The following is a 22,091-nucleotide window of genomic DNA, read 5'->3' on the forward strand; positions in this document are numbered from 1 at the left end:
CTCCTGTCCCCCTCTCCCTCTCCCGCGCCCTCTCGCTCGCGCTCCCCGTCCTCTCTCCCGCTCCCCGTTCCCCCTCTCCCCCCTTTCCCTCTCTGTTTCTCGCTCTATCTCGCTCCCTCTCCCTCTCCCCCTTTCTGCGGAGCTGCGCCTTGGCGTCCTCCCCAGAGCTGCTCCTTCACCGGGGGCCGCGTTTAAGGCAGCTTGGTATGCCGGTTCTGACGGGAAAGCTGAAATGTTACTGCAAGGCCAGTAATAACTGATAATTAATCACAGGAGCCGGTGTCTCTGTACCATGCACTTGGTGATACGCGCCCTGTGTGTTATAGCTACTCTTGCACAATTGCCTGGCTCTTCTGGGTGAAAGAAAAAAAAAAGGGAAAAAAAAAAGAAAAAAAAGAGGGAGAAACTTTTCAGCTTGGACTGGGCTCAAGCAGGGGAGGGAAGTTCAACCTGAAGGTTTTTAACAGGGTGACTCCCTACCAGGGGACGTTTTGCCTTTTTGGAAACTAGTTTCCAATTATGGTCTGACACTGAGTGATAATAATTGAAATACTGTGTTTTCCAAAAGAGGAGTTGTAAACGATTTGTACATTTGTATCAGACTTTTATTTAATGTTGGAAATAAGATGAATGAACTCATTTACCTGAAAGGCGTTGTACTGTATGAAAAGAGAGAAAGTAATTAGGCTTTTATAGTTTACAGTAAAAAATGCCTGAATACTAGCCATAAAACAGTTATTTAATTAAAAAAAAAACTTTAAAGCCAACAAAAACTCACCAGCACATAGTTAATAACCCGTAGCAGTTGTCTGAGGAAGAGAGCTTAAGCAGTATAGCTCAGGACAGGATGAAGGCATTTGAATAAGGTATATTTTGATATATCCTGTAGAGGGACCCTGATTACTGCTGATACAGTATGCTGGTATGGAATGTAATCAACGTAAGGCAAATAAGCAACTCTGTTCAATTTCCCATTCTTGAAAGTAAAAAAAGTTCGTTTCCTAGTAGAGATGCACGTTTCGAAAACCCTGCTTGGCACTAGGAAGTGTGGACTGCTCCTGCACTGCTTGCAGGGCTTATCAGCTGTATGCCTGTCTGCGACACTTAACATGTGTGGTTGTATTGATATTGAGCAATAGCATCGAAAGCAGCTATCCAAATTGCTTGCTGTGTTCTTTTAATAAAAAGTGAGATTAAATATTGGGAGTGGAGAAAAGGTTCTTTCCCTTTCAGTCACAAAAGGGTTAACATAACCAGATCCAGATAACGATCAATTGGTAACTGACGATTGAACCACATAGATAATATTAGAATGCCTGTTTAGTGTTAGACCTTTTTTCAACAGATTTAGCCTCTGTGGTCTCTGGAATACTAGAAAATGTTCAACACTGACAGAAAAAGGAAACAAAACTAAATAAAGAGCATCACAATGTATGAGGGGGTCAAATAATTTAAGACAGCTAGCTCATAGACCACACCAAACTGGCATGCACGTAAGCTAGGCTCTTYTTCTTTTAAAAATATTTCAATTGTGCTAATTCTTGAGTAATAACTGTGTGTTACTGAACATGCATGGTCATGTTGTGTTCTGTGTGAAAGGGAAGAAGTAAGGTACTAAATGGCTAAATGTGTGGTAGGTGCTGCATCAGCGTGTATCCTTCCGTTGGAACACACACAGTAGCACTGTAAAGGTGGTAATGTCGAGCAGATTTATTTCTTAAATGTCTGTACTTACATGTTCGTGTACTGTGTTAATAATCTCCTTGTCACATTTTGTTTGTTTGTTTATAATCCACTAAAACATACTCAGTCCACATATGCTCTCGTCATGCTTTTAAGAGGAGGGTAAGTTATTTTTCTAAACGCATTTCTCTCCTCTTTAAGGATAATAATTTGTCGTRTATTTCTGATTTGTTAAGGTTGTTATAACTTACTAGTTTGCGCAGACTGTAAGCACGGACTATGTGCAAGTGCAGCTGCAAATTTGTGTCTGAGTGCTAATGTCTCTTTCTTAAAACACTAAAATTTTGAACATTGTTTTATGTTATCTTTTTTGATCCATTTATTAGTTAATTATTTTCAATCCATCTTCTGGAAATGTAAGTACTTTTAAATTTTTTCTTACGCTTTRAGAAAAATTATTTTCATGAGTACAAATAAAAAAATGTTATTAAATGTGCATAACTTGCAAGCAAAAGTTTGGCATGGTTTTAAAGAACTGTTTAATGAAACTTTTCCAGCTATACACAGTAATGCTAGGACATTTCTTTTTAAAGTTCTAAGTATAATGCTGGCTTTCCACATGGTTTTTAAAAACAAACAAACCCCAARCCCCATCACTTTTCCTTGGAGCTGTAATTTAATCTCAGGCAGGTTTCTAGTACAAAGATTGGAGCATGGCAAGAAGAGTGATTTAGAACAAAACAAAACAAAACCTTCCAWTCCCTCCCTCCTCCTGCATCTCAGCTCACACTGAACTGCTATTTGCATGCTATACGAATGAATAACTTTTCACAGAGTAAAAGGAAAGCTCCCTACTTGCTTATGACAAGGAACTGTATTCATCTTAAAAAATTTAAGATTGATTGCATAGGTTTGGAATATTAAGTATGATGTCTTTTATTTTTAGATTGTTTTCTTAGAGAATGAGAGCACAAAAAATGGCATCTCCACATTCCAGAGCAAATTTAGAATATAGTGGGGTGAGAGGAGAAAAGGAATAGTCTAAATTACCTGTGAGAAGTTTACGACATGGCCACTTGCCTGCGTTGTACTGCCAATGCACCTTTTTTCAATATAGAAGTGTGTGGTTCGCTTAAAAGGGGTCATCCTATTCTGTATACAGAAGAATGTCTGATAACCTCAGAGGGCATAAATCTTAACTTTTAAAAAGGAGTGCTTCTTTGGGTCACTTTGATCAGTGACAGGTCGAGAATGAGCAGAAACCCTTGGCTTCTCGTCCATGCTCATCTGGTTACGTCCAGGGCACCCACTGCCCATTCTGGTTCTGGCAAGGAGTTGTTAACGGCAGACAAGAAGGCCTGGATTTGATTGATTTAGAAAAAGCAGGCTTTTCTGATCTTCTGCTTTCATAAATGTTTTGTGGGTTTGTCAGAATAAGAAATGGCATTTTTCTTCTCTCAGTTACCTTAAGGGCTGTAATGTTCTAAAATACTTTTAAGTCATTTCAGAAATGAGACCATAAGAGAGATGGTTGTAACCCACAGTGACACAAAATGCCAGGGACACGTATCTTTTTGTTAAGAAAGAAGTACGTTTAGCCCGTTTCAGATAAAAAGGTAATAGCCTTTCTAGAAGCTTTTTTTCATGTGAGAGTGAAAAGCAGTATATCAGAATTATAAATGGATCTGTGCGTCATTATATAGTAATTTAGGATTCACTCAATGATGTAACAAAATTAACAACATAATTTCATTGTGTAACTGTATCTTATTAAAGAACAACTGTCTGACATTCTCTTACAGTTGCTTTATTTAACTTCATGCAAATATTATTAGTAGTGACATTTCTCTATTGTACATTAGATTCTCTCATTAGCATGATGTGTTAGTTATCACCAGAGAAATCACTTCTAGATAGGTGAGGGGGAAACCAAGAAAACTAAAAATTAAATCAATGATGTATATTAATACAGACGCGTCTGTTCAAGAGAGAGATGGTACAGTAAATTCAACTTTTTTCCTTGCAAAACTGCCTGCTCATTCCAACGAGAAATAAATAATACTTACAAAAGGTGAAGTATGCATTAATATTGCTACAAATATTAAATTGAGTACAATGTGCACAGCCTGTTTTGAGCTGTGCTAGTATTCTGCAATCTGACAGCTCCTAACATTGATATAGACATAGCCACACAAACTGTTTATTGAACCAGTATTTAAAAATAGGACCACAGTGTAAAATCTAATGGATTGGAAGTGAATGCTGTTTAAATGTTCCTGAGTTGCTGGATATAAAGGTTGTATGCAATTTTAACATTTAGTAAGTAATCAACTGTTTTACTGTAGCACATGAGTATTCTTTTAATATAGGTATACGTGCACAAACTGTTGTAACTTAATACAACAACAAGCTGTAATTCCATACACTGATTTATTATAAACATTTTGGTAGGCAGAGTAACACTTGCCAAATGCATTTTGTAGTTTACGGTAGTTAACAATAGCCTTTGTCAATAATAATCAGTAAACATAATGCTTATTTAATATAAATGTTTTTATCACATTATTTTAAAGATTTGTTGACTTTTTTTTTTTTTTTTTTTTTAGGGATAAGTTCATGTGATAGTATGAATTGGGAAGATTTRTCAGGTTAGATTGTCTTATTTCAGATACTTGCTTTATTTTTTTTCTTTTTTGGTGAAGCATATTTCAGTCCTGCTAATGATTCATTTTCTCTAAACAAATTAATAAATCTTTGCATCAATAATTTTRCATTGCTTGTGATGTGCTTCAGAATAGATGCGTTAGAAAATAGTGYCTGTGACAACAGCGCAGGATGTTTTGTGTACCATATAGCACTAGGCACACAGGTACCTACAGTGGTAGATACATGCTATGTATATGATAATGTAGTTAACAAAAAAACCTCCTCGTTGCTTCTTCTACTGTGTTCACTATTTGCAAGAGAACTAAAATATAGCAAAAGGTTCCCTGTATCTATCTATTTAGATTAATACTGCACATATACACATACAATTTTTGAAAATATTAGTGCTGTTAAAAATTTTGGTTGCTTATATTGATGTACTAAGTACACTATCATATCTTTGCTTTACTTTCTGATATTTGCGCATCCCAACTAAAATCTGCCTGAAACATTAAAGCATGTATTAAAATACATGCTGAAATATATTGTGTAGTATACATTAATGAGTATGTGTTTAATATTTTAAAATGTGTAGTTTTTATATTTTTAATTTTTTGCTTTATATTAGTGGTTGCTTAATTCTGGTGTAGTTTTTATGGGGATATGATTAATGTAGTGACAGGACAGATTTGGTATATAACAGCAGCAGAGTCTCCTGCTCTTATGTCAGGGTTAAGAGCCAAGGCAAATCTTCCCTAACTAATTAGATGCTGAGTAAGGCATCTTAGTGAAGTTGGGGCAAAAGTGAATGGGTCACAGCTGAGGCAAGATTGCAAGGACTGTAGTGATAGTGAAAGCATTCACATTTGCCAGGTCGTTGTGACACTGTGCTGATTGCAAAGGAACACTCTGTTCGCTGATACAGAACTGCCGTCATGAAGTACAATCAGAAACAAAAGCTTTAAAGAGCTTTTACTTTTCACTAGAAATACTCAAAATATATGCAGGGTGTATCGCTTTCTTTATTCAGTTATTTCTCTCAAACAATAGTGATTGTGCTTTTGCAAAAGGATTTGCCTTGTAGACCAATGGTTCTTTGCTGTTTAGAAGAATTTCCAAACTTGGGGCTCCTCGTATACCCGGGAGGTGATGAATCATACTGCCTCAAGAAAGAGAAGCCTGGACAGGGAAGGGGAAGAAAGGGAGAATTCCTCTGTTGCTTTCTCTCAATCTTTTAGCTTAGAAAGAGAATTGCTAATGTAACTTTTTACTGTAACTCAGAGAGTGTAATCACAAAATTTTTAGCATCTAAGTTAACTACACTTAAATGTTTTATTTTTCGCTCAGGCAGCCTATAGAAAGGGGTAAACTTAAAAAGCAGTTTTATTAAATGAAAATGTTTGTTTATATAAAATATTTCTGTGAGGCAGGCTGCATTCTTTAACTAAACATCAGTCTGTCCAACAAATGCCCAGAATAAGAGGCTGCACATCAGCCTGTGGACAGGCATCTGTTGCTCTGTGACTGCTCGCGTTACCTTGTAATACCGCACTCATTACAGTAGTGCCCTAATTCCTCGTTTCCCTTACTGAAATATTTAGTGACTGTTTTCTAAATGACTCCCCTTCCCTGAACCAGAAAACAGTGGCAGTGGTATGGCTGTGTCATGCAATGTCTTGTCCTAGAGAGGCCACCTCTTTCGGTGGGGTGGGACCTCTCGGGATGGCTTTGATCTTCGTGAACTCGCCGGCGATGCGCCAAGGGAGCCACTCGCACCTGCCCTGGAGCCGCTGCATCCCCGTCCTCTGCCGGTGGTGCGTATCCGTGCGCTTGCTCCTGGGAAGGAGAGGAGAGAGTGTCATCTGCCACTCGCAGAGCGCTGGAGTTCGGGGGGGAGAATGACACGATTATGGCCCCGTTGCTCCGTGCCGTGCGCGGGGAAGGGCACAGAAGCCCGCAGGGGTTTCTTGCAGAGTAAATAATAAGTGACGGTTTAGGAAGAGCTTTATAGATAGTGGGAAAATTCGTGGCGAGGTTGTCGCTAAAGCTGAAACGCATCGTCACGCACAGGTGAACTCACTGTGGTATTGGAGAGGATGMTTATGCAGCAGCGGGCAACAGCACGGGCGCCTCCATGAGTGCCAGTGCTGTCTTCTGTGTGTCTCTGCGTTTTGGAGTAGGGTTTGAGCGGGGCAGTAAATGTCACTGTCTTCTGGGATGCCTGTTGCAACTAGCATTGGAAAGAGCTTTCATTACTCTTCTTTTTTTCTCAGTAATTTTGGACAGCTCGGGAACAGTGAGGCATGCCTGATGAACCCTATTTGCTTATTTGTACTTGTTCTTCTAAAACTTTGTAAGCCAGAGTTTCAGGGAAGGACATAGATTGCCTGGTTCTCAGCCTGTATGTTTCCTCCATGCCCTTCGTAGTGCATTTCTAACGTATGCTAACTTTAAAATGGTATACTTCTGGCTTTGAACAGTTTGAATGAAAATGTCATACAGTGTACTTCTCTTCAGATGAAAAATTCAACGTTTGGAGTATGCCACTAGGAGGGAAATAGAATATAAAGGATCATATCCTCACCATGATCCACAAATACATTTTCCATTCATACCAGTGGAGGCTCTGTCATGCGTTGAGGACAGCACATAGTTCAGGTGCAGAATTACAGAGAGCAGTGTCTTAACCTTCAGAGTAAGCTCAGTTCTGTAAGCATTCAGTATGCATGTAACTTTCATAAAGTTAAATGTGCAGGTAGTTTGCGAGACAGGATTCCACAGTTGTAAAGAAAGTAGCTCTTCTCCATTTTAGTCTTCTCTATTATTTAGACACCAAAGAGATGAACATCATGAAAAAATCTTAGGCATTGCACTTACTTAAAGAAACCTGAAACCTGTTTTATCAAAATAGCAGAGTTAAGCTAAGTTTTCTGTTAAAGTCTCTGGTCAGGTCTCAGCCTTGAGATGTTGTGGATCTGTGTGTGATTTTACGTCCAAGTTACTGAAAGCTCATTATTTTATGGGTTTCCTGGAAGCCAGGCAAAATTGTGGCTACTTTCAGTTTACCTCTGAAGTTTTGAATTTGTTTGAACCAGAAATCTCAAAATGAAATTTGGATARTGTAAATCAACGTGGATTAAATTGGAGGAGAAATACTTACAAGACATCTTGCTAAATGGAATTGCCAAGATTTTCATAGTAGTAGTAGCAAGATTCATGGCAGGGTAGATGGTAATTTAAAAAACAGAGAAGCATTTTGAACGAAACCATTCTGGTTTACATAAAAATTTGGCTTCCAAAGTGCTTTGTGTTCTTTATTTTCTCATTTTAAGAAACAGAATCAAAAACCAAACAAACCTGACGATGCTATTGTCAGATMTTTTTGTGCGGATTGATTTCCTTTTAGCATATTCATTGCCCTTTGCCTACACAGAATATAGGACCCTGTGTACTCTACTGCTATTTTATTGCTGCTTTCAGAGGGACATTGTGAGATGTTACGGCTCCGGCGGAAGTACAATGGCAAAATGTCATTTTATGATAGATTATTATTGATACCCTTTATTTATTTATGCCTTTCCTCATTTTTCTTTCCTCACTGTTTTTCTTGCTCTGTAAATATATCCGAACCTATATTAGAAGGAATCCTCTTGTTGGTAGTAATAGAATAACTAAAATAATTTTGATGGCAAGCGAATATAGGCAAAGATGAGGGACAGGGAGAAAAAGAGTCCCTTCTGGAGGTGGCTGAATGTAGGTGCCGACATGCAAAGAGTTCAGTGTTTTGTATTTCACTGTGCCTGTATGCAAAGGCATGATAGAAAGGTGWGATAGATGCCCTGGCTTATCATATGAACATGCTGAAAAGCATCACAATTTGATCTTTACTTTGTACAATTAAGAATCTTTTTTAAATGAGGCATTGCTAGTATTTTAAAAAGAGTCCTCGGTATATTTTTATTCTTACATCTCCAATATGAGCTTTGTTTTCATCTGATAGAAATATATATCAGGTGAATATATATCAATAAATATCAGGAAAAATAGGAAAATGAAATTAATAGGGTGATTAAATACTGTTGTTTTCTGCACAGACCTAGTAGATAAAAAATAATCAGTTTGACTGYCAATGAGTTGTTTAAAAACAATTAAATTTGCAAACCTATATCACTGTGCTCAGACGTAGTTCTTAATTAAAAATGTATGTATTATGTGACAAGTAGAGGGGCTTTTTTTTAGTAATTCTCTAAAATTTGAATTTTATGGCAATCCATAAAATGGAGCTCATAGCAAAACAGTCTTCTCAGAAGTGGTACCTGCTGTATTTCTGAGTGTTTAGTATTGGGGTTTTCACATTTCCTATCATAACTTTTAGTGGCTGTTTGTTCCCTGGACAATTTACTTTTTCAAAGATTTGAATTTGATAAGAACATCTGAAATAGAAGTTCTGGGTGAGGAGGYGACTATAAACTAATGAAAAGCATAAAGGAAAAAAATAGTTACTTCCAGCTGGCTTTATATAATAAAACTACCATTAAAATGGGAATCTCCATTAGCAGGACTTTAATTACATATTTTCTTACATTTCTAAATAAATATCATAATCTTTAGAAAAATAACACTTAAATGAGTTAAGTGTGACAGCCCTCACCCGAGCCAGGCAAAAATAAAAAGAAGTAGCATCTCCGCTGCCCTGCCTTAATGCCCCACAGCAGTTGACATAGCTGGAATGCCTCCTGCAGCTGGTGGCATATGACTGTCATTTGCAGGCAGGATATACGGAGAGTTTACACAATGGAGGCATTCATGAAAGTGTTCCTCATCTGGGACTCCTGCAAGCTCTCATTTTATTGACCCTGTCAGGATTTAACTAGTAGGCTGTCAAATTATGTGTTGCTTTATTTAATATTAGTTTTTCTTTTAAATTAGAATGCGTGGAGGAAAGGTTGTGGAAATCAGGTATGAAAAGCAAAAGCCTGATTCTAGCTTACTGTTCCTAAACCAGGAAGAAGGCATGCTAGCAGTGTAAGAACTTGATCAATTTGGGCTGCAAATTGTAAGGATTCTAGTTTTTGCAGGATTAAAAAGTGTGGGTTTATTTATGGGATTTTCTTTAGCATTCAAAGCCTTAAACAAAAATCCCTTTTGTAAATTACCATATCCCTCAAGTGTAACTCGAACATCGGTGTACAAACAGTTTTATAAAACAGCTCTCTCTTGAACTGCCAGTGTCCTTAACAATACCAGGAAATAGTGCTCTTTGTGCAGGCCACCCGCAAGAGACATTTAATCGTAAGCTTTGCTGTATCTTTATGCAGAACACCATAAAGAAATGCCTGGTATTTAATGTATTTTATACTGTTCTCTAAACAATGTAATAATCTGAGAGAGGATTGATGATTGTAAATATGTTCTTTATATCACAGATTGGCTGCTTTTTAATTCGATGGTGCTGTTGCATGACCTCTCCAAAGCTATAATTTGCGTAAAAAAATAAAATGCAGGCACAGCTTCATTGATATCTGGGAGAGAACTGGTTGCAGCAGCAGCAGACAGCGCACCAAAACATAGGCTTCATGCAGATGGAGCATACTGCAAGAGAAGTACCTTCCGCCGTGAGTTACTCATCTTAATAGATCCCTCCTATCTACCAGTCCATCATCAAGGCAATGGTTAAAGTCCAGTCAGAGAGAGAGAGAGAGAGAGAAAGAGAGAGAGAGAGAGAGAGAAGGAGAAGGAGAAAGAATGGTCAAATTGTTTTAAGGAAAATAAATTTTAATCTGAGGAGATGAGGCACTCCATTTTGGTCTTTGAAAAAATTCAACTTTCCATGTATGTTTTTGTCCCTGCATAGATATAAGGTATGGCACCTGTCTGTCTGACATGAGATCCTGTTACCATAGATTTTACTTATAACATTTCACTGTCATTGATCTACTTTTAAAGAATTGTTGGGTATCTAGTAGAATAGGGATAGCAGAATAGTAAGCACTGTTTTACCTTAAGAAAGTTATATGGCTGACTCTGTTCATCTTGTGCCATGTGTGCTTTCCAGTTTCATATTTCTCCGCCTTTTGTGTCCCTTTCCTATTTCTCCTATCTCTCTAGAATACAAAATAAATAATTTTAAAAATGAAAAATAAAATAATCTAAATAGAATGTTATTACATTACAGGACTTTCTAAGGTATTGCTCTGGAATCTACTGAGATGTATTGTTTTTACAGGTATAAATTAAAAAGACAACTGAAACGTTTTCATTCACTTGGAAGTGTGAGGGTTTTTTTTAACCTCTTGGAGTAGCATTCTGAAGAARTTGTCTTTCTTTAAATATTTAAAAAATAAAATTGGTTGCATGAGCTGTAATATTGAAGTAGTATTTAGCAAATCGAAGATAAATTATTTATGAGAACTTGACAAATGTAGAACCTCTGTCATGAAGAGAGTGAATTTTCATTGCAACTAAAATGATACTCCTCCAGCTTTGGCACAGCACTCATGGTAAAACGGCATGTCTTTTTTTCTTTTACTTAAAAGTTGAGGAAAATTCGAAGAAAATACATACTGCTATCTTTTCTTATTAATGAGGCTAGTTTCATTAGTGACTTCTCAATCCAGTCGTCTAAGGAGCAAAGTAAAAGCTAGATTTTAGACCATGACAAGAACACTGAAAATAAAGACAACAGTAAAAATGATTAGTGGATCTATTACTTCATAAAACTTACCTGCCAATTTATTTCAAGGAACCTCTATACATTTCTTCCATCATGAAAGCTTGTTAGGGGTAGTCAGCCTGACATTACTCTATTATAAGTCAAAAACAAGGTTTGTCAAATTCTTTCCTAATAGAAAATGTTTCTTCTAAAAAAACAGTGTTTTGCAACACTAGAAGATTTTAATTTTAAATGTCTCGGCCTATTGTCACTGACTTCAATAGAATTGTAATCACAGAACTGGTCTGAGAGCTTTTCTTATGGTCTTTCCTCAGGAAGAAGTCATTTATGCTTGTTCTGTATGGGGCAGACCAAAAATATGTGTTAAGGGAAGGCACAATTATGGAAGCTTAATTTGGGGAAGGCTTTAGAGCATTGTTTTCTATTTTCAAATAGTGGAATATGTGTAGAAGTATGACCTTTAAAATCTAAGTTCTTCAAAATTTTAAGTACACATTTAAAAGAAAATGAGCAGTTAGCTGTTTGAAAAAAAGCCTCTAATAAATCACTCCTGGACATATTTTTACTTTGGAATGTGATTATATTCATGCATAAAAATGTATGTTTGTACATATATCTTTATTAGTGAAATCTTCATTAATAATTTCAAAGGACTGTGAAAGTAAGTTATTTAACTGATTGTATAGTAAGCGATAATCTTAAAAGGTAAAACAGCAACACAAATTCCTCAAACAAAACTAACCAAATTTTAAAAATCTTTAGTTAGTTTTGATGTATCTTTTGCATAAAACTTGCTTAGACATGAAATTTTGTCTTTATGTCTTTCTGCCTTTTTTTTTTTTTTTTTGATTTTTGATTTGATAATGTTGGGAACTTAAAAACCAATTTTGAAAATATTTCAGCGATTTAGTGATTTAGTGCACAATTAATTTTGTAATTGCAAAGTTGAAATTGTGTTTTCCCAAACAGGCTTACATAAATCATGTTTTCTGTGATTTATCAGTTTGAATTTTTTAAAGCATTTTGAATAATACTGATCCGAAATAAAACCTCTCTAGCACTATAGGCATGAGACTGATTTTTAAAGTCCTTTCTTTTTTTTCTGAACCTGTCTCTTCAATACCACATCCCCCTGCATCCGTTCCAAAATTYAGCAGTGGTCAGGTGTGGGGTTTGATGCTATCCACTCACTTGTATATCCGTGTTTATACATCCACAAACTGTAAAAAGAAAACTGAGTAAATGTGACTTCAGGGGAAGGAAGGGAATGGTGGGCGCAGATACCAGCTGGAGCTTGATGCGTGTGTTCTCTTCTGTGGCACCATTTTGTTGTTGATGTGGGAATGTAGCTAAACAGTGGCTACAGCTGCTTCACTAAATAAGGATCCACATAAATTCCAGCTGTGAACTTGTGACTCATCCTTCCCTGCACAAAAGATACGTTTCCATATGTCCCATTATGTTCCATATTTGATTTTTATCACACACTGTGTGCCCGTCTAAATCTCGTCTGCATGCTTTTTATGCATCCTGTAAACCTTTCTCTCTTCCTTTTTTTGCATTAATCTCAAAATGTACCCTAGCCTCATGCAAAAAAAAAAAAAAAAAAAAAAAAAAAAAAAAAAATCCACGTTAAAATACTACAATATCATTTTAAATAATTTTTATTGAATGAAGTACATGAGTAATRTATCTATGGCACTACTCTAGCATAACGTCTGTATGTATTTGCAGACAATCACACTAAAACATTTCTAAAGTATTTCTCTGGAATCTRACTGTGAGATCCTTAAAATGGTCTAAACTTCTAAATATTTTCACCTTAAAAATACTTATATCTTACTTTAACAATTCTAAATAGATTTTTGTGGTATTACCTGTTGTTCTGTAATCTATATCAAAAGTAAATAATTTTTCTTTATTTTAAAGAATGTAATTCATTAATCAAAGGATAGTGACTCATTTTKAATTGCAAATAGTATCTATTCTTAAAAGATTTAAGTTCCGTAAGAGTCACTGAAATCAACTGCAAAACTATTACTGATTTCATGATTCCAAATAAAGTATATTCATTAATTTTTTTGAAAATATTCATCTTATTATTACCTTCTCTAGGTTGGAATTCAGGATATTTTTCTTCTACTGTAGATTTTCTTCTTCTGTAGATATGGAAACTGGCATCTAGAGATATAGACATCCCTGGTCCCTAGAGCATACAAAACCTCCATAATTTAAAATATTAAAAAACAAAGTAAGGATTTTAGAAATGCTAGTTGCATTGCACTGTAGGCTTTTGAGTTAGCTTATTATAATACAGTGATCCCTGCCTCCTAATTGGGATGAAATATGGCTGCTGGCCAGCCCTGTTAGAAACGTAGTGCTGCTAGAGCTTTGCAGTAAGTCTTGCGTATGAGGGATGCCACTGACTGTTGGAAGACTACTCAGAACTTGAAGCATAAGTCTGCGCTCTTTTGTTAGCTGTAGTCTAGGAAGTATCTGTTTGCCTTAGTGAAGGTAAACTGGAGTTAAAACCTTAGAGGTTGCTGTAATTATTAAAATCATGATTTAAGTACTATATTTGATCATTGGCTTTTGCAAGTTAATGACCTAATGCTTTCAGTTCCAGCACAAATTTAAAATGGCATATCAGTAGCTGGATTAAATGCTTACACTCTTCAGAAGTGAAATTACTATGCAGATAATACAGCAGTGTCATAATTTCCATATCAGTCAATTATAGTACACTTACGTATACAGATGGTTGTAATTTTGTTGTCTGAAGTAGTATAGAATAGTGTTTTCTGATATTAGGCCTATCAGAGCAAATATTCRTGTCTGCTCTAAAGGAGCATCATTTAGCTGTGTGTAGAATTAGACTTCCAGAGGTTTTGTCAATTGCTTTAGAAGGGCGGAGTTGGCAGGCTAGGAAAAATAAGTCTTTTCATAATTGAAATTCTCCAGGCAAGTCAGATATCAACATTTTTCAGCAGAGCAGGTAGTTAATTAGTTTGTATATCAAATTGGAGGTCCTCACGTTATAGATTTCTGTGGGAATGAAAGAAGAGAGCAACTAGTTAAAGCGACTGGTAAATGGTGGTTCTCAGCAGTGTCAGAGGTACCACTGAGTTGAACCACTGGTCAGTGTCAAATTCCAATCAAAATGCAGATAAGTTTAGCATAAACATAAGAAGGCATTGGTATGTTTCCAAAACTATAAAGAAGACTTTAGCTGGAGAAAAGACTAGAGATTAACAGTTTGTTTTACAGCTRAGTCAGGTATTTCAAATCAAGTGACTGGTGCTGCTTGTAACGAAGCATCTATAAAGCGTGTCAGTGCGACGTTGGTATGCCATGTTCAAGAAGTTCACTGTCAACACAGCTGTGACTTAACACTTCTAGCAACCTCTCAACTGGGAATTAGATAAAATACCTTTAATTTGGGCATAGGGTGGGGGGAGAATACTGGGATGGGAGTATAATTTCAGATGCTATTAATTTTCACAAAATAACATTTGTGTGCTTTGTCTTGCCAGATAGTCCACAAAGCTTTTCCTCATCTCACGTGCCAGGCTGTTTTTATATTATCATTTCCTTCTCTGCTGTGTTTATCTTTTCTGAAAATGGTGAAATGTAAGCTATTACAGGCTGGGTGGGTGGCACACATTTGCACAGTAACTTTTAAAACACAGAGCAAGCATTTTATTTGGGTTTTGAAAACCACTGAGAGAACTTAATGCAGCTGCTCTCATGGCATCAAAGTGAAACATGTAAAAATCTCACTTTCCATTCTAAATAACCTTAGGGCTGTTGAGTCAGATATTTCCGGGTTGACGTGTTTTGCACAGGAGTGACAGTGGCATTGAGTATATATAGTAAATCTTAATGTTCCACTGAATCTTTTCACTCTTTTATGAGCTTCACAGGGTACTCATCCTTAACAAAATGTCAAGTTAAAACATGTCACTTTGCCATAGCTGAAATTACTTACTTGTTTTTAATCAAAAAGCAGCTCTTAATGGGATGTTTTACTGTAGGCAGTGAGGAAAGGAGCTTCCCAGTTTAGCAGCAAGTAGTTCTTCTGACCCATTATTTGCTGTCATTTCTGCTTCTCATCCAGCAGCGGAAAAAGGGTTACGTGATTAAAATCTGAGGAGGCTGAACCAGGGCTCAGGGGCTGGTGCTGCATATGGAACGCTACACCAAGTAGAATTAATACTTTTAGGAAGAGTTAAGCCTTTTTTAATGGATGTGCTTCAGTTCCACTAGACAGTATTATTGTGTTTTTCCCAGGAACTTTACTGTATCAGTGGTCTCTGTCAACAGCAGAGGTAGTCTAGCTGATAGTAAAGATTATTTAGGGTGCAGAGCTTGCTTCTTTGATTTTAGTTTTCTAGAACTCGGGATTAATTTGTAGATGTCTTGCACTTGATATACTCCTTGTATGCTATTCGGTAAAATGGAAGACCTTCTTGAGGCACACAGAATCTCAGGCTATGGAAGTTTAAGTGAATTWAAAAAGTATTCTTTTTAAAACTGAAGTGACCCTTCAGTCTCTAGGCCTCATGACAGTTAATAATCCTCCCCTTAGCTTTGCTGTGCATATTGCAGATGGAGCTTGACGGACTAGTCAGTTCCTCAGAGGTCACCACAAAGCTATTACCTGGATCACGATACTCTTCGTTTCTTGGGAATGTTTCTGTTACATACTTGCTAACTGGGGAAAAAAAATGCTTTTTAGGAGTAAAATTTGTGTTTTATTTTAACACAAAACTTTAACTACTTCTTCGCTCACCAACAACTGCTTCAAATTCTCAGTAATTTTTTGTTGCTGAAGTATTCTTGAGGTTAGCATTCTGCTGGTAATGATATGGCCAGTGGTCTCATCCAGTGCTGTCTTTTTTTCGTATGAAGATGTAACAGTGAGAATGACTTATATTTTAATTCTTTTGTTCATAATTGGCTTTGTATTCATAATTGCTTTTTAGGGCTTTTATTATGTTTTGAGGGCCTGTTTCAGCACCTAAGAAACAAGAGCATTTGAGTTCTTCTGGAAATGCTTCTAACTTCAAAGCTACATATGTTCCTTCCGTGTAGCTTGAAAACACTTAAATAACTAAAGAATGTTGTTTTAAAAGGAAATAGGAAAAAACAAGCCTTTAAGCTCTGCTGCTGCTTTATTAAAATATTTACAACCACAGCCACAAATACTTGCACACCTTTACTGTAGTTACGAAACCATAAAGTGAAAAATCTCGTTTCTGTTTATATTAACACATTTATCAATTTATTTTGCAAAAGTAAAATGTTCTTTTTTTTTTTGCAGTTCAACTAATAGTCCACACTTGCTTGTTTAATTGTTGAAGTAATGTAACTTTGCAAGGTYGGGTTCAGATTCAGAGGCATGACTTGCAAATGGTGAAACTACTTAGTTTTTTATCTGAGACAAGGACTCTTCCTGAGGCAAGTTCACCTACACTGTTAAAACAACTCATACAGTTTTTGCTTGAACTCATTTTGGAACACTAGACTTTCTTAAAATTGATAGTTGCTTTTTCTGTTGCATATAAGAAGCTGAGTGAAACCATATGATTGTACGGAGCTATCTACTGGAAATCATTTTCTAGACTTTTTTTCAGTATGTATATACTTCACTCGATATWTTTTGTGTATATTAGTTATTTTAAATAGCTTTCTTCTGAAGTCTCTGATCTTCCTAATTTATTAACTTTAATATCAGCTGAAACTCCAGTTATTTACATGCTTTACATCCGTTATTTACTCCTTATTTACATTGTTTACCTTCATATTTATGCTAGCAATACAAATTGTGCTCTCCCATTAGTTGGCAAGCACTCAGGAAAGATTTGGGATTTCTATTGGTGTTCAAATAAAGAAACCATTATTAGCCTTTAACATTATATTATAAAGTGAGGAGTGCCATCTTGGATGAAACAGATTTCCCATATAATAAAAAAATAAACTGAATGCAATGATTATCATTTCCAGACCTGGCACAATAACGTTCTTTTGTAGCACATGATCTTTGTCATGCTGGGAAGCATGCTGTAGAAGCAATTTTTTTATTTACATGACATAAACACACACTCAAAAAAAAAAAAAAAAAAAAAAAAAAGGCAAATTCACCTAGCTAGCCACTCTCTAAACATTTTAAAATTACTTTTACGGTGCAGGAAATTTCCATTTTAATTAGATTACTGCATTTTAATATAGGAATGGGAGACATGCTAGAAGTTAATCCACATCCTGCCAAACTCAGTTATTTTCTGGTATCTTTATACTGCTGCATCTCCTTACTCTTTCCCCCTTACTCTTAAATAGCCAGGTTCCAGGAATATCAAGAAAACATTTAGGATTTCATATTTCAAAAATATAGTTCTCTGCAGAGAACTATCTGAACTAGCATTTCTTAGTGTCCTTGTCCCCACCCCCTGCCACACAGCTGTCACTAGCACGGGAAAAGGACTGGGGGGAGGGAAGGAGTGAGCCCTGCTAAAATCGTGTCACGTAGCACTAATTCATCTGCTCTCATTAGAGTGAGCGAGGGACAGCAGTGATGGCCAAGAGCTGCACTCCACACATGACACACGAACAGTTTGGGGAATAGAAAATTGCTTTCTCAGGAAGCCCAGCCAATTAAGGACTTGACCATATTGAATGTCAAGTGTTAATTTAGGTTTTTCTTCATTTTCCCAGTAGTAATGCGGGTCCTGTGATGAGCAAATACATGTCAAGTAAAAGTTGATTGCATGAAGGACCTGGGTATTATATGTCACTGACAAGTCACAAATGTACTCTAGTCTTTTAACCCCTTAGGTGAGTCCAGAAAGGTGGGGAGGGTAGCAGTAGCGGGGGATTAAATGTACTATAATAGTAAGAATAGATAGCTTATATTAGGAGGAAGTCTGGATGGGACAGACAGGAATAGAAATTTCTGCAAGAGGCTAGGATGCAGACTTTCTGCAGTCAGTGCACATATGTGGTACCTTTCTGAGTTATAATTAATAAACAAACCTAAAGGCCCCCTCAGGATTCTTTAGTGTTTTAAACAAGCCTATGCAGCATGCGTGTTATATCCTTCATAAGGTTTCATGCAAAGAGAAAGGAAAGAGGTGCCTGCTGCCAGAAATATGAAATACTCCTTGAGGGGTGACTTGTTTTTAACAAAAAGGATTTTACATTCTTTATGGAGAAGAATATATGTATTCATATGGGGGGGGTGCGTGTGTGGTGTGTGTATTTATGTCTTTGTTCAAAAAAAATTCAAAAAGAAAAGACAGTGCCTCCACAGTAAAGCAAGAAATTATAAAACACTTTCCTGTCAAAAGCAGATTTATTTTCCATCTTGTATATTTCTGCAGGTTAATTTCACAGCCATCAGAAACCCCCCAAAAGGCCACCTTCTCTCATCTCATGTTGTACCTGCCTGTACTAGAGAAGCAGGGGATGGCAGAAGCAGTAGTACTGAAGTCTGTTTAAGTGAGGTAGCATTTACTTTTACTAGATGTGGATACTTACATATCATCTATAGCATCTAATTTCCATTCATCAGCATATTATTTACATATGAATGTTCTGAAAATAAGAGAGTGTCTGTTTCTATTGCAGTTGTAAATTGACTAAAAAAATTTCCTCCAACAATGTAGGCATTATTGTGTGGCACAAATACAATGAAATGGAACTGGCAATTGCACAAGTGCCTAGAAAGTTGTCCACACCTTTTAAATTTAATCTAAAATAGCTCTTTCAGACATATTTAGAAATAATTTCTTTCCATAGCTGCTGTTTTGTTTGTTAATATCTAAGCTATAGATACATGTTTCTTTGAAACTGGTAAGTAAACACAGTGTCTTTGCTTTAAATATTACTGAGTTTATCCTAGTTAGAACACATTTTCTCTATTGCTCCTTCGGATTTGGCACCTTTACATTACGATGAAGAGATACAGGTGACAAAGTATGCTGCCACCATCCACGTGGTAAGTGTTCAATACATACAGCAGACTTCTTTCCTGTAGTGGTAACTCAACACTTCARATGAAAAAAAAAATGTTAAGCAATAAGCGTTAACTTTTAAAACAGATGCGTTTTCCAGACAAAAGCAATTTGAGTTTGATTAGTGMTTTCTGGACTGAGGTTAAGTTCTCTATGAACATGAAACCGTGCTGTCTGTATAATTAAAAATAAGTTATTTTATGTTAAGAAACAGTTTCAAGAATATGACCATAAGACTGRTCAGCAATACTTTTCTTACTACACTTTAACTTTCTGTTTGTGTGAAAACTTCCCATACATACAACTTATCTCGAAAGAAACCCTACTTACTTCACCCTCCCCAGCCTCCTCGCGTTTTTTTTCAGTAAGTGGCGTCTGTAGATCTCATCTGGCATTTAGAATGGCATTTTAATTGTAGCAGCTTCTCTTCTGCTAGGTGTGCAGAGGGATTTTGCTAAGTTTCCCAAAAGTAAATTCTGATGATGGCATCTCAGGTTGCTGATTCAAGTTTTTCCTCCTCTGTGGTGTCACTTTTGACAGATGGTACCTAATGCAATCAGCCACTGCTAAGGCAAGTCCTTCCTTTGACCAAACAGTTCAAAAAAAAAAAAAAAAAAAAAAAAAAAAAAAAAAAAAAAAAAAAAGAAAAAAGAAAAATTCCAGTCCTCCACCCTACAACTGAATAGAGTGGGCTTCTTTTGAGTCTCTGTTTCCTAATGCTTTAGCAGAAGATGCCTCCCTTTGCGCATGTTTTTGATAAATTTAAGAAGTCAAATCACTGACACAGATGGATAATCCAAGTGTATAGGGTGAAGAGTTATAAATTAACACATTATTCCCTCTTAATGTGAAATACTTGAGAATGCATTTTCTCAGTCCCCTGACATCTACCCAGTGAGGGCTCGCATTGTACTTTTCAAGTGGCATTGATTTGTTAAAGCGCTGAATTAGCATCTCAGGCCAGCTGCCTGTTCCACTGTTGTGTTGTTGGGTTCATTCTCTCTCTCTGCCTCGCTTCCCGCTGCCTTGGCCACACACAGGGCTTCAGCCTGCTTACCCCAGCTTTTCCCCTCTGTTATTTTAGCTAATCCAGGTAATACACTCACCAAATGTGCCTTGCCGAGCTGAGTAAATTAACATATTTCTTATGGCATAAAGCTCGTAATATGCACGTGTGTATGTGTGTGTGTATGTGTGTGCGTGCCTAATATTTTTGGTTGAACTAGAAAAGGAAGAAGCTGGGAGCGGAGGGGAAAAGACGAAGGGCTGCAAGGATGAATGGCTACGTTTACCAACCTCGTTCTCTAGTGGAGTTGCACATTGCTCTTTTATTTAATTTGCATTGTGCTGAGGTCTTCTCTACAGCAGCTGAGTCAAAGGGGAAAGAGAGAAGAAATAGGGGGAATATGTATCAAGTCAGAAAAGCTACTGAAATGCAATATTAAACTGCATATCTTAGATCTGAATTTTAGAATCTCTAGTACTTTGTCTAGTTGTTCACTAACGAATGCCTGCACAGATCTAAGGATAATATGTGCTTACATCTTTGTATAGAAATATGCTATTTGTTAACTGTGTTCTTTACTCTGATTGCACTTACCAATTTTTAAGACTTTCATCTCCCCACCCTTTCTTTCCTCTCTCAGCCTATCCCTATTCCTTCTATCTCACTATTATTTTTTAGTGTTTTCAGAGCAACTTCATACTTCGTATTTCTCATAATGGCACCTGACAGATTTGTAGCTATGCCCTAATTGACTAAATTACAGTAGTAATACATATATTGCAATAATGAGGATTATGCATATAAAATTAACATTAYGTTTTAAAATGGCTAATAAAATAGTCACTTTTTTATCTGTGGTTCCTTGGCATAGATTAGCAAAGTTTCTAGAGCTTACAAAAGATTCTGCAGTGCAAATCAATGTTGAGTGGTACAATGACGTTCATGGTGGAATGACATTCATTTATACTGCACAGTCATTATTTCTGCATTATTTTGATTATCTTTTTTATACCATTGTTTGCCGTAAGAAATTTAAGGCAATTTCTTTCCAATATTAGGCTTCTGAGAGTGTAAATTTCATGAGTAATCAGCAGAAATCCTGCTTTTTATAACATGACAAAATCTATTGTTTGGGATACGGTGCTTCTGGGAAATCTTTTCTTCTTGTAGGTGAATAAAATGATAAATTTTTCTAGCCGTCATAAACAGAATGTGTGCAGGATGTAAAAATCTCGGATAAACTGAAAAAGACCCACATTGGTTAGCTGCTTTATTTATAGCTACTATTGCAACCTTCTGATAACTCCCTAATATTAAATACTAGTTTGGGGCCCTGTTTAGGAAATCTAAGTTGCTATTAACAGAATGAGACATTTTGGCTGCATAAAAGTGTGAATCAGGTTGCTTACCCATTTACATTTATCTTTTGAAAGGATATGTAGCTATTAAGCTTCCAAAGCAGTAGAAATAGAGCATTTTTATGTTTACAAAGTTCGTATCAGTTTTCACATATGAAGGAAAAAATGTTCTCTGCCTTGAGGTGCTTACACTCAGAACCTAAACTCAACAGATTGTATCTTAGCTAAGTAATCAGTCTTGATTCCAGGGAGATGCTTTTCAATTAATAGTAGTTTTAGAATTAGTATGGCTTCAGAGTGGTGAGGGGATTAAACAACTTCTGTCATTTAACTGGGATGTCAGAGGCTAATTGAGACCACCAATGAGATAAAGAGTAGACAGCAAAGGCAGCAGGTCGTGTTTTTACAAGAACATTTTACCTTGTTTAGAAAGTATTGCTAGCATTGCCATTGTAACTTTGTGCAGCATGCAGAGAAGGACAAACCGAGTGTGCCCTGCTGTGTTAATGTTACATAAACATGAGACGCCATGCTGAAGTGCATCTGATACACTGTGTATGCAGATGGATATATTTCTATTATTTTAGGCAAAGAGGGGCTTCGAACCATTGGAGACTGGTTTAATCATGCAAGTGATATGCTTGGCTTGGAGGCCTGGCAGAAATAAATGCTGCATAAATGCTCTCAGAGCACCTAGTGTCAGCTGAGGCATA

At 36.5% G+C, this 22,091-nt stretch overlaps 1 protein-coding gene across 1 annotated transcript in view; it reads left to right on the forward strand.

Moving 5' to 3' along the window:
* BNC2 (basonuclin zinc finger protein 2) overlaps window positions 1–22,091 on the forward strand; it is a 328,595-nt gene that overhangs the window by 91,476 nt on the left and 215,028 nt on the right. The gene's annotated exons all lie outside the window — the stretch shown is intronic.

This window comes from Rhea americana, unplaced genomic scaffold (genome assembly GCF_003343005.1).
Source record: "Rhea americana isolate MKP2758 unplaced genomic scaffold, rheAme1 scaffold_129, whole genome shotgun sequence".
NCBI lineage: Eukaryota > Metazoa > Chordata > Aves > Rheiformes > Rheidae > Rhea > Rhea americana.